Raw genomic sequence first — 13424 nt, 5'->3', positions numbered from 1 at the left:
AAACAAGCATGCAGCTAATCTTGCCAGATTGTCAGAAACCTGATCTATATGCATTGTTCAAAAGGAAATAAATATGGCAGCCTCCATATCCCTCTTACTTCAGGCATCCTTTAAGGTGGCACAGTGAATATTGGTTGTCACCTTTAAGTTCTTGGTCCAGGCTCCAATAGATTGCACTGAGGACCGTTCGTGACATGACTATATAGTATGTAAAATAGCTGCAGAAGATGTCAGTACTATATAAATAATAATATTAATAAATAAATAAAGTAGTCGATTTTTATGTTAGGATTAGAAGCAATCCAATTTAAAAATCGTGATTTATAGAATTTACCATTACTCAGTATAACGCCTAATTAGAACTTTTATTACAGGTACACGTTGCCTTCAAATTGGTTAAGAAAACTGAAACTAGTCTGGGAGGCTTTTCTTGATGAACTTGGTGTCCATGTTCCTCAGCGGTCACGATGGAATCATTTCTACTCATCCTGGCTACATGGGACTCCCCGGACCATTTTGTGTTTACCCCGGAATGGGCACCTGCTGGATCTCTGCACTCCATTCAGCCTGGGGTAAGCAAAAACACACTTAAAGTAGCTGACATACCAAATGGTTCTGGGCCACCTTGAGATGTTTGGTTTTTCCTTATTACAGTGGCCATTTTTTCTCCTTTCCTTTTCATTTACTCAGTGGTTAGAACATTGGTGTTGCCAAATCTACACCAAGATACTGATAAGGATTAACGTGAACCTGATGTGAGCATAAGGGCTGGTGCACACCAGAAGCGCTTTTCTGAGCGCTTTGTGATTTTAAAAGCACCTGCTAATGTTATCCTATGCAGTGGCGTATCTGGGTAAAATAGCGCCTATGGCAAACACTAAAATGGTGCCCCCCTCCCCCCCCCCCCAGTCGCCTGTGCAGTAGAGCAGACAATTGGGCTCAGCTATTTCGGTCTGAGCACATTGGAAAGCCGCTATTACACCTGCACTGGAGCCGGGGAAGGAAAATATTTTTTGCAGGTACTACTGCGTCTGCGCCCCAGCCCACTGGAGCAGAGGGTGGAGGAAGCCTTAATAGGATCCAGAGGCTTTCCCCTTCTGAGGTAAGTATACCCCAGAGAATATTTTTTTAAGTTATAGTGTCTAAGATTCCCGACGACTCCGTGCAAAGTACAGCAAACGCTTGACTTTGTAATGTCCCCCGTGTAATATCGGCCACAGGAAGATGGATTGGGGAACAGGTGTCCTCAGGAGTCTTTCCTGGATCCATCTTCCCATGTTGTGCTTTAGGGCGCGTTTCCACTTGAGCGGAAACCGCCGCAAATGCGCAGTTTCCCCGCAGGCGAATAGTGCGGGAAACTGCCATAGGGTGAAATGGTAACGCCGGCCAAACCGCTACCGATTCGGCTGGCTTTTCCATACAAATTGGCGCGGGAGGCTGCGGATCCAATAGCCTGGCATGGCACGGCTGATGGGATTCGTCTGCTTTCCCCGCAGACCCAGAAGAGTCGGCGCGCGTCTCGCAGACGCACACTGCTCAAGTGGAATCGCACCCTGAGACTTGGACTGAAGAGCTGTGTGTGAAGAAAGTGACTTGACCTAAGGCCCATACACACGGGCTACAACTGTTGCTGGAAACACATGGCACGCACATGTTGCGGCAACAGGTCCTCCATGTGTATGAGGCGCACGCAAGCAACTGTTGCTAATCAGAGCTGTCTCCAGGCGATTGACTTGTCCCTAGTCTCAAGTCGGTGCAGTCGTGTGTATGCTAGTCTCTAGCAACTCTTGTGAGTCCGACAGTTCATTGAACCTGCGACAAGTTGCTGAGCAACAGTTTCCGCTATGTTGCAGACAGGTTGTTGCCGTGTGTATACAATCGTTGCTTGTATACAACTGTCGTTGCTGGAGACTCAACTGTTGCTTGTCTCCATGCAACTGCAGACATCCGTGCCTCATGTGTATGTAGCTTAAGAATTTTTAATACCCTCCCCCTACCCCAGCATCTACTTCCTTATCCACTCATTGCTGGTCATTGCTCTTATCAGGATGACCTCCTGCAGCAGGTCTTATAAAAGCAAAGGACCTGTGAATCATCTGATCTGCTGCTGTGTACAGTGAGCCTGCTAAGAGCAATGTATGGGCAGTGTAGGCTGTAAAACTCAATGTTTATATAGCAGCTCTCCCCAGGCTTACAGAACACAGAAGATGCTGGTGAGAAAATTCACATGTCCTTTGCTTTTATAAGCACTGCTGCAGGAGTTGCCCCTGAAAATACAGAGCAGAGTGATGAGCTCTGTCCCTTCCTGCCGCCCTCACAGTTCTCACTTTCTGCTACTTGTGTGTCACCACTTGGCTGCCTGCTACACTCACGATCCTCTCCTCTCCCAGCCCCAGTGACACAGACAGCTCCATGCGGCCAATCAGGAGGGGATGCCGGGGCAACGACGGAAGCTGGCAGCAGGGAGGTGGACGGGGCACAGACAGTCCTCTCCCTCCTACTAATGTACTGTACGTATGGCTGCTGCTGGGCTTGCTGGGGGGGGGGAGAAGTGATTTGCTGATGCGCCCCCTGGGAGGTGCAGCCCTAGTTGCACGGCTCCAGATACGTGTCAGATCCTATGTGTGTTCCAGTGTTGCCAACTCGTCCCTTTAATTACTGACACATCTAAGTTATACAGGTTCTGGGGCTACTTACACATAATCAGTGCCTTAACTGAATCTACCTAGCCACAAAATCTGTATAATTCATATGTGTTAGTAATTAAAGGGATGAGTTGGCAACACTGGTGTGTTCTCACTGGAGTGATGTGATCTTGTAAAAATCCCCCATAGCATTGCATTAGCAAGAGTTTTTACAATCTAGTGCTTAAAGAGAAACTCCAACCTAGAATTGAACTTTATCCCAATCAGTAGCTGATACCCCCTTTTACATGACAAATCTATTGCATTTCACAAACAGACCATCAGGGGGCGCTGTATGACTGATTTTGTGCTGAAACCCCTCCCACAAGAAGCTCTGAGTACCGCGGTACTCTGGGCAAACTGCCACAATGTAACAATGTTCACAGACAGGAATTAGCTGTTTACAGCTGTCTCTAACAGCCAAAACAGCTAGGAGCAGCTACATAACCTGCCCACAGTAACAATGTCACCATGTAATACATGTCAGAATGTGAATCTGGGAGAGGAAAGATTTTACAATGAGCAAACACTGACTAAATCATTTATACATAATGGTAAAAAAATGAAGCACTTTTTTTACTACATTATTTTCACTGGAGTTCCTCTTTAACCACTTGAGGACCGTGGGCTTTACCCCCCTTAAGGACCAGGCACTTTTTTTCCATTCAGATCACTGCAGCTTTCACGGTTTATTGCTCGCTCATACAACCTACCACCTAAATGAATTTTGGCTCCTTTGTCACTAATAAAGCTTTCTTTTGGTGCCATTTGATTGCTGCTGCAATTTTTACTTATTATATTCATCAAAAAATGATTTTTTTAACTTTCTGTGCTAACCTTTTTCAAATAAAGTAAAATTTCTGTATACATGCAGCACGAAAAATGTGGACAAACATGTTTTTGATGAAAAAAAACAACAAAACATTCAGCCTATATTTATTGGTTTGGGTAAAAGTTATAGCGTTTACAAACTATGGTGCAAAAAGTGTATTTTCCCATTTTCCAGCATCTGACTTTTCTGACCACCTAACATGTTTCATGAGGGGCTAGAATTCCAGGATAGTATAAATACCCCCTAAATTACCCCATTTTGGAAAGAAGACATCCCAAAGTATTCACTGAGAGGCATAGTGAGTTCATAGAAGATATTTTTTGTCACAAGTAAGCAGAAAATTACACTTTGTGACCAAAAAAAAAAAAAAAAAAAGTTTCCATTTCTTCTAACTTGCGACAAAAAAAATAAAATCTGCCATGGACTCACCATGCCCCTCTCTGAATACCTTGAAGTGTCTACTTTCCAAAATGGGGTCATTTGTGGGGTGTGTTTACTGTCTTGACATTTTGGGGGGTGCTAAATTGTAAGCACCCCTGTAAAGCCTAAAAGGTGCTCATTGGACTTTGGGCCCCTTAGCGCAGTTAGGCTGCAAAAAAGTGCCACACATGTGGTACCGCCGTACTCAGGAGAAGTAGTATAATGTGTTTTGGGGTGTATTTTTACACATACCCATGCTGGGTGGGAGAAATCTCTGTAAATGACAATTGTTTGATTTTTTTTACACACAATTGTCCATTTACAGAGATATTTCTCCCACTCAGCATGGGTATGTGTAAAAATACACCCCAAAACACATACTACTTTTCCTGAGTATGGCGGTACCACATGTGACACTTTTGCAGCCTAGGTGCGCTAAGGGGCCCAACGTCCAATTCACAGGTCATTTTGAGGCATTTGTTTTCTAGACTACTCATGGTTTAGGGCCCCTAAAATGCCAGGGCAGTATAGGAACCCCACAAGTGACCCTATTTTAGAAAGAAGACACCCCGAGGTATTCCGTTAGGTGTATGGCGAGTTCATAGAAGATTTTATTTTTTGTCACAAGTTAGTGAAAAATGACACTGAAAAAATAAAAATCAATTTCCGCTAACTTGACAAAAAATAAAATCTTCTATGAACTCGTCATACACCTAACAGAATACCTTGGGGTCTTTTCTAAAATGGGGTCACTTGTGGGGTTCCTATACCACCCTGGCATTTTACTGGCCCAAAACCGTGAGTAGTCTGGAAACCAAATGTCTCAAAATGACTGTTCAGGGGTATAAGCATCTGCAAATTTTGATGACAGGGGGTCTATTAGGGGGCAAATTTTGTGGAACCGGTCATAAGCAGGGTGGCCTTTTAGATGACAGGTTGTATTGGGCCTGATCTGATGGATAGGAGTGCTAGGGGGGTGACAGGAGGTGATTGATGGGTGTCTCAGGGGGTGGTTAGAGGGGAAAATAGAAGCAATCAATGCACTGGGGAGGTGATCGGAAGGGGGTCTGAGGGGGATCTGAAGGTTTGGCCGAGTGATCAGGAGCCCACACGGGGCAAATTAGGGCCTGCTCTGATGGGTAGGTGTGCTAGGGGGTGACAGGAGGGGATTGATGGGTGTCTCAAGGTGTGATTAGAGGGGGGGAATAGATGCAAGCAATGCACTGGCGAGGTGATCAGGGCTGGGGTCTGAGAGCGTTCTGAGGGTGTGGGCGGGTGATTGAGTGCCCTAGGGGCAGATCGGGGTCTAATCTGATGGGTAGCAGTGACAGGGGGTGATTGATGGCTAATTAGTGGGTGTTTAGGGTAGAGAACAGATGTAAACAATGCACTTGGGAGGTGATCGGACGTCGGATCTGCAGGCGATCTATTGGTGTAGGTGGGTGATCAGATTGCCCGCAAGGGGCAGGTTAGGGGCTGATTGATGGGTGGCAGTGACAGGGGGTGATTGATGAGTGATTTACAGGTGATCAGGGGGATAGATGCACACAGTACACGGGGGGGGGGGGTGATCAGGAGGGAGCAGGGGGCAGTTTAGGGCATAAAAAAATAGCGTTGACAGATAGTGACAGGGAGTGATTGATGGGTGATTAGGGGGGGGGGGGTGATTGGGTGCAAACAGGGGTCTGGGGGTTGGGCAGGGGGGGGTCTGAGGGGTGCTGTGGGCGATCAGGGGGCAGGGGGGGGGGAATCAGTGTGCTTGGGTGCAGACTAGGGTGGCTGCAGCCTGCCCTGGTGGTCCCTCGGACACTGGGACCACCAGGGCAGGAGGCAGCCTGTATAATACACTTTGTATACATTACAAAGTGTATTATACACTTTGTATGCGGCGATCCGGGTGCTAGTAATCCGCCGGCGCTTCCGAACGGCCGGTGGGTTACAGCGAGGGGGCGGAGCCAGTCACCGGCAACCGATCGCGTCACGGACGCGATCGCGCCGCCCATGCCCGTACAAGGACCGCCGCCTCTGTGCATGTGGCGGTCCTTGCGGGATCCACTTTCCGGCCACCCCTGTGCAGTGGGCGGTCGGCAAGTGGTTAAAAAGCTCTTATATGTGAATCAGCCCTTATATGGAGGCTGTTACTTTTTTCCTTTTAAGCTATACCAGTTGCCTGGCTGTCCTGCTGATCATCTGCCTCTAATACTTTCAGCCAAAGACCCTGAACAAGCATGCAGCAGATCACCTATTCAGTAGGAGACCTTAGGCAAGTCTTCCTGCTACTGCCTATAGAGCGTGCCCTAGTGGCTGCAGCTCTGCTGCTTTGAGTCTGCCAGGAGAAAAGTGTGATATGTTATTTGTCTTGTCTAATTTTTCTCTTGACAACTGTTGAACACGAAAGGCAAGGCCATGCCTGGCTACATATCCTTAAGCAGTGGCCGGATGGTGTAATGGTTAAGGGCTCTGCCTCTGACACAGGAGACCAGGGTTCAAATCTCGGCTCTGTCTCCTCAGTAAGCCAGCACCTATTCAGTAGGAGACCTTAGGCAAGTCTTCCTAACACTGCTACTGCCTATAGAGCATGCCCTAGTGGCTGCAGCTCTGGCGCTTTGAGTCCGCCAGGAGAAAAGCATGATAAATGTTTTTTTTCTTTTGGATTGAGCATAAATTGTACATGCTAGGCTAGCTTCAGCTAGCCTCAGCTAGAAGTGGTGGTGGTATAATGGATATGTTAGTTACCTACCATACACTGAGACCTCGGTTCAATCTCCAGCCACGGTATGTAAGCTGGCTTTTAAAATACTGGAATTCCCTGGCCGATGAGACCCCCCTCCCTCCGGTAGGAGGGAATAGGTAGAAGGGTAGGAGGGAGGAGGTAGGAGGGTGGAGGGTGGAGGACCTCCAGGTATTAGAACCCATGAAACATGTTTTCTATCATTTTTTTAGCCAGTAGAAATTTTTGTAAATTTTGAAGTTCGCATCCCCATTGAAGTCTATTACAGTTCATGAACTTTTTCGCGAACCGAACTTTCTGCGGAGGTTCGCGACACCACTAGTACCCAGTCAATCCTTTCGTGTCCCCAGAGCTCTTAATTTCAACCTGATGAGCAAATAGTCCTTGGTTCTTTTGTGGACGTCTGGGCCTTTGGCGTTTTTATACATTATCCTGATGGGTTATTATTTTCAAGGGAAAGGCCTCTAGTTGCTGACCCATTTTTTTTAGAATTTATAATGTGGCAAGCTCATGCAGGGATGATTTCACCACCTAAAATCTGGCAAGGACTCAGCAGACCAGCTCTGGAAATATTTGACATGCTCCTCAGAAACTACCTCAGAGGACCAGTGGGATTGGTTACCTCTTTCTTGAACTTTGCCTGGACTGCTGAAAATGTCCCCCAAAAAGGACATTGTAGTTGTGGAGAAGAGGACATGGCTGGCATGGTGCACTATGCTGGGCAAGTGGTTGTATTAGGAGAACAGGAATATATTGTGGAGAATGCTGGAGACAGGGTGCATCATTGTGAGCCAATCTGATCCTGACTTCAAACAGTTCTGCTTTTAATGGACAATGCCACTGTTGGAGGCTGCAGCAGTCACATAGCCAAAACATTTACTAAATTTATTAAATTGTTTATTTTGTTGACTTAATACACCTAGTCTTTTACATTCGTCAATATCCCACCCTGTATTAATCATGGTGTATACAGTATACCTCAAACCAAGGTCAGGTGTGTGCAGATTGGTGAAGGTAGAATTGAGCGAAAATGGTCCCCGGCAGTTCTGCAAGCATTTCTCAAATTCGTTTTTCAAAACTGGTGTATTGAATTCAAACATCTTCAAGGATGTCCATATCTTTCCAGTGGGAATTAGTAACAGGCGAGCTTCCTGTAGTGTGGTTCCCTGAATGACAGATGCAATATCAAGTGTTCACCTGTTGAACCACCCCACAAAAGGTTTGTAGGAAAGCAACTCAGCCAGAGGGCTCCTCTTCCACACTGCCTATCCCCTGTGCTCCCTTTGCACTGGCAGTGACATCAGCATCTCCTGTGTGAGGTGGGTGAGCAGGCAGGGGAATGGGCAGAGGGGTGCCAGTGGGGATCAGAAGTCATTGTTTTTCTTCCTTATACACTGAACTGGCTGCGCTTACAGCATTTGGCCTTCTCCCGATGGACACAGCAGTAACCATTACAATTGGTTTGGGCTTCAGCCATTGTGATTCATTTGGGCTCCACCCACCTGCTTATGCACTATAGTGCCCACGCCTAGTGTGGTTGCCCTGCACCCCAGTATAGGACACTTTCCATGCAGGTGGACACAGGAGCAGCCCTTGGTATTCCTTCCCACCACCGTATGCCCTATACTGCGCACCCTTACTGTGTTGGGCCTGCAACCTCATTACACACACTGACCACGCAGTGTTCAAACAAGCACAGAGTGAGGATGTTAAAAGTGGGGTTTTTGTTCCATGTGTGTTGCTATGCAAGCTCATTGTGCTTTTTGGAGTTGCTGCTGTACCACTGTATGTAAACAGATGTCCCTCATGGCCTGTTCCCACAACTTACACATTCACAATGCTATTATATGAAGACAAAAAACAAAGCAGGTCAAGTAACTCATATGCAAGCTGCAGTTCTTTGCTGAAGGCATCAGATTATGCAGAGCGTTCCTGATGCATCACAAATGGCGTAGCTTTATTACAATGTTGTGTGCATAACATTTCTATGAATTTGTCCTCATTGGATGTTTTCCCAGTTCCCACATATCAACAGGGTGACCCAGATGACACCTCAGAAAAGCTGATAAAGTCCTGAATTGCACATGTGTGAAGCAGTACCCCAAACATTTGGAGAAGCAGACAAGCAGTACACCACAAATGCTTGTACAAGAGAACATGTACAAAGTGTGTGGGTGGTGTGTGGTGTGTGTGTGTGTGTAGTGTGTGGTGTGCGGTGTGTGGTGTGTGGTGTGTGGTGTGTGGTGTGTGGTGTGTGTGGTGTGTGGTGTGGGGTGTGGGGTGTGTGTGGTGTGGGGTGTGTGTGTGTGTCACAAGATTGTATGCCCCTTCACAGGCCTCCAGTTATTCGCACCCTCAGTTACAGTACTTCAAAGTTAATGTTCTAAATAGTCAGGCTATTTTTTTTTCTGTTTAAGGTTTTTTTTTTTTTTTTATTTGTTTTGTTCACTCATTGTAGAAAGAAAAAAAAACCCCACACGCACACACACACTTAAAAACCCATTGTACAGAGTTCTGCAATCTATTGTAGAACGATGCACCTTGAAAAGCAAGTGATGCCGTCACAGTGCTCGCTACAGCACAGGCCGAGTTAAACATGGCCCCCAGCCAGTTGCCACTTGTCATGAAGTAGGGTGAAACATTTGCATTAGGTACAGATATTACAGGGGCAGCATGTTCTGTGTATACACTAAGCATACAGTCAGACTGAGGAGGAGAAGAGAGAGCAAGGTGAAGAGGTCATCTTTGGGGGAAAAGCAGCATTTTGTGCTGTGTGAGGAGTCTGACAGTGAGTGAGGAGGGGGAGGTAGGAGAGCAGCAGTGTTTCATTTGGCACAGCAAAAGGGACTAGCACTGCTGTCCTGACTGAGGAGGAATGGAGTGGCTCAGGGTGAGCAGTTTGTAAGTCACAGATTCACAGCCAGTGTGCAATTGTGTAAAGCTGCAGCATGTCATGTGAGAACATTAAGTGAAGCAGAGTAAATTTTTGGGTGCTGTGCGATCACTCCAAATCTGGGGGTAGGGGCACATCCCTCACAAGATTGCCTCAGGCAGCAAAAAAAAAAAAAAAAAAAGTCTAGAACCGGCCTTGCCTGCGCTGTACCCTAGCGGACAGTAAGGCTCTGTTCAAATCTAAAATCAAAATCACTGACGGCAGCCATTTGATTTTGTTTGTGTTTTATTTTTCCCCCTCCAGGCGCTCACAAATTTGTGCAAAGCGCTTTTGCCGAGCGACTTTTTTTACTTCCTGACATCAGGAAGTGAACTTTGCCCTGAAAAATACAATGTATTTATTCTTAAAACCGCAATCACAGCATAAAGCGATTGTGAGCGTTTAGTGCTCTTCCTATACCTTCCATTAGAGCAAAATTACCCCAAAAATGGTACAGGGACCGCTTTGCGAATGCGCAAATATGAACCTTCTCAGAGAATCATTGCACAAGCGTGGGCGATTTTGAAAATTGCCTGCGCTTGAAAAGCTAAAAAAAAAAAAACCGTGTTAACAAGCCCTAAAAGCGTGTTTCCATCAAACTACATTGGACATGGCATGCAGTACAGGTGACAGAAGCATGGCACCTGGACATTTGACACTTGTCTGCGCTGATTAGCGGGCAAGAAACACGCTTCCATTACATTATGGTTGACATGGCATAGTGTACAGCACAGGCTTGCCACTTGCCTGGGCTGTATGTTAGGCAACAAAAGTGGTTCCATGGAATTATACTGCGAGTGCTACAGCACAACAGGGCATGCGCTGTTCCTATTTGGTGACATACACATCAATGCAAAAAAAAAAGGGACCTTCCACTATTTACATAATCATTTTGACCGCAGTCCTACCAAATGCATGGCTGTACCCCAATGGTTACTATGGAGATGGTAGAATACACAAGGTTTGTGTACGTCAGACAGGAAGTGACATAAGCTGAGAAGTTGAAATCCGTTTGAAAACTACCAACACTCCCACATTGCAATGACTCCTGCTGAGTACTCCCACTATTGAGGACATGTTTGAGGGCAGGCCTGTGGAACACTATCAGCCACATTATCGGCTTAGTTGGTCGAACGGGCATACAAAATGTTTAGATTCATATTTTCTATTTTTCTGTTTTGTTTATGAAGCAAGATACTAGTTACCTTTGTCATTTAAAAACCAACAATAGCGAGAGGGATATGGAAGCTGCCATATTTTCATTTAACCTCCTTGCCGTTCTGATTCTTTCCAGATTTTAGGGTCTAAAAGCGGTGCAATTTTTTTCCACTCTTTCAGACCCTAAAACCTGAAAAAAAATCATTCTGGCAGGGAGATCTGCAGCAAAATAAAATTTTTTTACCATTCTGGGCTCCTGTGCTGCAGTTTTCTCTTTGCCCACAAGATGGCGCTAATATACATATAAACGAACTTCTCTATATTTCTAATATAGAGAAGTTCGTTTTCAATATTAGCCCCGCCCCCGATGACGTCACGCTGCCACCACCGCTCTGCTGCCACCACCACGGCTGCGCTGCTCCAACTGGCTGCCGGGTCCCCGGAAGAATAGCGGGGACATGGGGGATCCCGGCGGCCAGGGAAAGACCCCACACTGCCGGGGAGAGAGGCTGGAGTCCCGCTGCGCAGCGAGATCGCGTGCGGGACTCCACAACTAAAGGTAAAGCTCTGCAATGCCTACCCCGACCTGAGCTCGGGATCACAGCTAATAGCTTCTTTTTTCTACCCCGAGCTCAGGTCGGGAAAACCGGCAAGGAGGTTAAACAAATGCCTGGCATCCTATCATTCATATCAGTATCTGAACACACCTGAAACAAGCATGCGGCTAATCATGTCAGATTTTGATCATAAACATCTGATCTGCATGCTTGTTCAGGGTCTATGGCTAAACAAGAGGAAGAGGGAAAATATCAAAAGGGCAGCCAGGCAATGTGCATTGTTCAAAAGGAACTATGGCAGCCTCCATATCCATCACTTCAGGGTACCCTTTAAAAAAAGGTGGCATAGTGGATAAGCCTTTTGCCTTGCAGCGTTTGGTCCCAGGGTCAAAGATTTTTCTGAGGGAAAGTTAGTGACATGACTACATACTATATTATGGAGCTGAGGAAGACGTCAGTGCTATAAACACCAAATAGGAAGTAATCCACACAAAAAAAAAAAAAAAAAAAAAAAAAAAAAAAAAGTTTAAAAATAAACAAAATGTACCACTACTCTAACTATAACCTAATATATCTTAGGTACATATGTTGCCTTGAAATTGGTTAAGAAAACTCAAACCAGTCTGGAGGCTTTCCTCAATGGACTTGGTGTCCATGTTCCTCAGTGGTCATGATGGATTAATTTCCACTCATCCTGGCTACATGGACTCCCCGGACCATTTTATGTTTACCCAGGAATGGGCACCTGCTGGATCTCTGCACTCCCATCATCCAGCCTGGGCTAAGCAAAGCATACTTCCTAAAGTAGCTGACTTCTGGGTTACCATTGTACTGTTTGGGTTTCCCTTACAAATTATGGTGGCCAGTTTTTTTCCCTTCCCTTACTCAGTGTTCAGAATATGGGCTGCCAAAGCTACACCAAGATACTGTAAAAGATTAACCTTTATGAACTTCAAATATCCACGAATACTTGTCAAAAACATTAAGTATCAAGTCTCTTATCTACCTGGTTGATGAGTTATCAGTGACTAATTGCCCAAAGAGTTCTTGCGTATTGAACAATGTTAAACAAAAACAAAAATGTCAACCTTACATAAATAACTCAATATGACAAATTAATACACCAATTGACAATGAAAGGAGTTTGTTCTACTTCTATTAGGAAATTTTACAACATAAGGTCTGACTGGATGTAATGTCAGGGTTAATCTATACTGTCAGATTTTACCAGTTCTGACTAGTGTTGGCTACATTTCAGTTACTATCCTTGTGCAGAAGTACACCATGATTTAGCAACTATGGATTCATTTGCATTTGTGGACAATACTGTATATAATGGTTTACACTTTTAATGTGACAATATTTTTTATTCCAGGTTGGCATCCTGGAGATCATGGTAAAGTGTTGTGCTCATCAGATCAGCTTGGGTTAAACGCACAATAAAGGGCTGGTGCACAGAGACCTAAAGCCCGATAACATCCTCCTTATGGACAAGCTGTGCTACCATGTAAAGCTGAGTGACTTTGGGTCAACCCAGCTGGCTGGGACACCAGTCCCACCTTTTCATGTCCCCCAAAATCTGTGAACTGCAACCTGATGAGTGAATAGTCCTTGGTTCTTTTGTGGATGTGTGGGCCTTTGGCAATCTTTTATACAAACATAATCCGGACTGGTTGTGTTCCGTGGGAAAGGCCTCTGGCTGGCAACCTGTATTTTGAAGACTTTAATGTGGCAAGCTCATGCAGGGATAATTCCACCACCTGTAAGCTGGCAGAGATTCAGAAGACCAGCTCTGGAAATGTTTGACCTGCTCCTCAGAAAGGACCTCACCAGAGGACCGGTGGGAGTGGTTACCACCTTTGTGAACTTTGCCTGGGCTGCCAAAAATGTCCCCCCAAGGAGATAATTGGAGTTGTGAAAAAGGAAGGGGATGTGGCTGGCATGGTGCACTATGCTGGGCAAGTGGTAGTATTAGGAGAACCTGGAGTATATTGTGGAGAATGCTGGAGACCGATTGCGTCATTAGGAGCCAATCTGATTCTGACTCCACAATCACAGTGCTGCTTCTAGCAGACAATGTCACTGTGGATATGGACTCATGGGGCTGCAG

At 45.7% G+C, this 13424-nt stretch overlaps 1 pseudogene; it reads left to right on the top strand.

The window, feature by feature from the left end:
* The first annotated feature begins 7362 nt into the window (after window positions 1-7362).
* Window positions 7363-13220, top strand: LOC137504668 (serine/threonine-protein kinase SBK1-like; annotated as a pseudogene).
* Window positions 13221-13424: the final 204 nt, after the last annotated feature.

Source organism: Hyperolius riggenbachi, chromosome 4, assembly GCF_040937935.1.
Source record: "Hyperolius riggenbachi isolate aHypRig1 chromosome 4, aHypRig1.pri, whole genome shotgun sequence".
Taxonomy (NCBI): domain Eukaryota; kingdom Metazoa; phylum Chordata; class Amphibia; order Anura; family Hyperoliidae; genus Hyperolius; species Hyperolius riggenbachi.
This window is presented reverse-complemented; position numbering and strand designations above follow the sequence as displayed.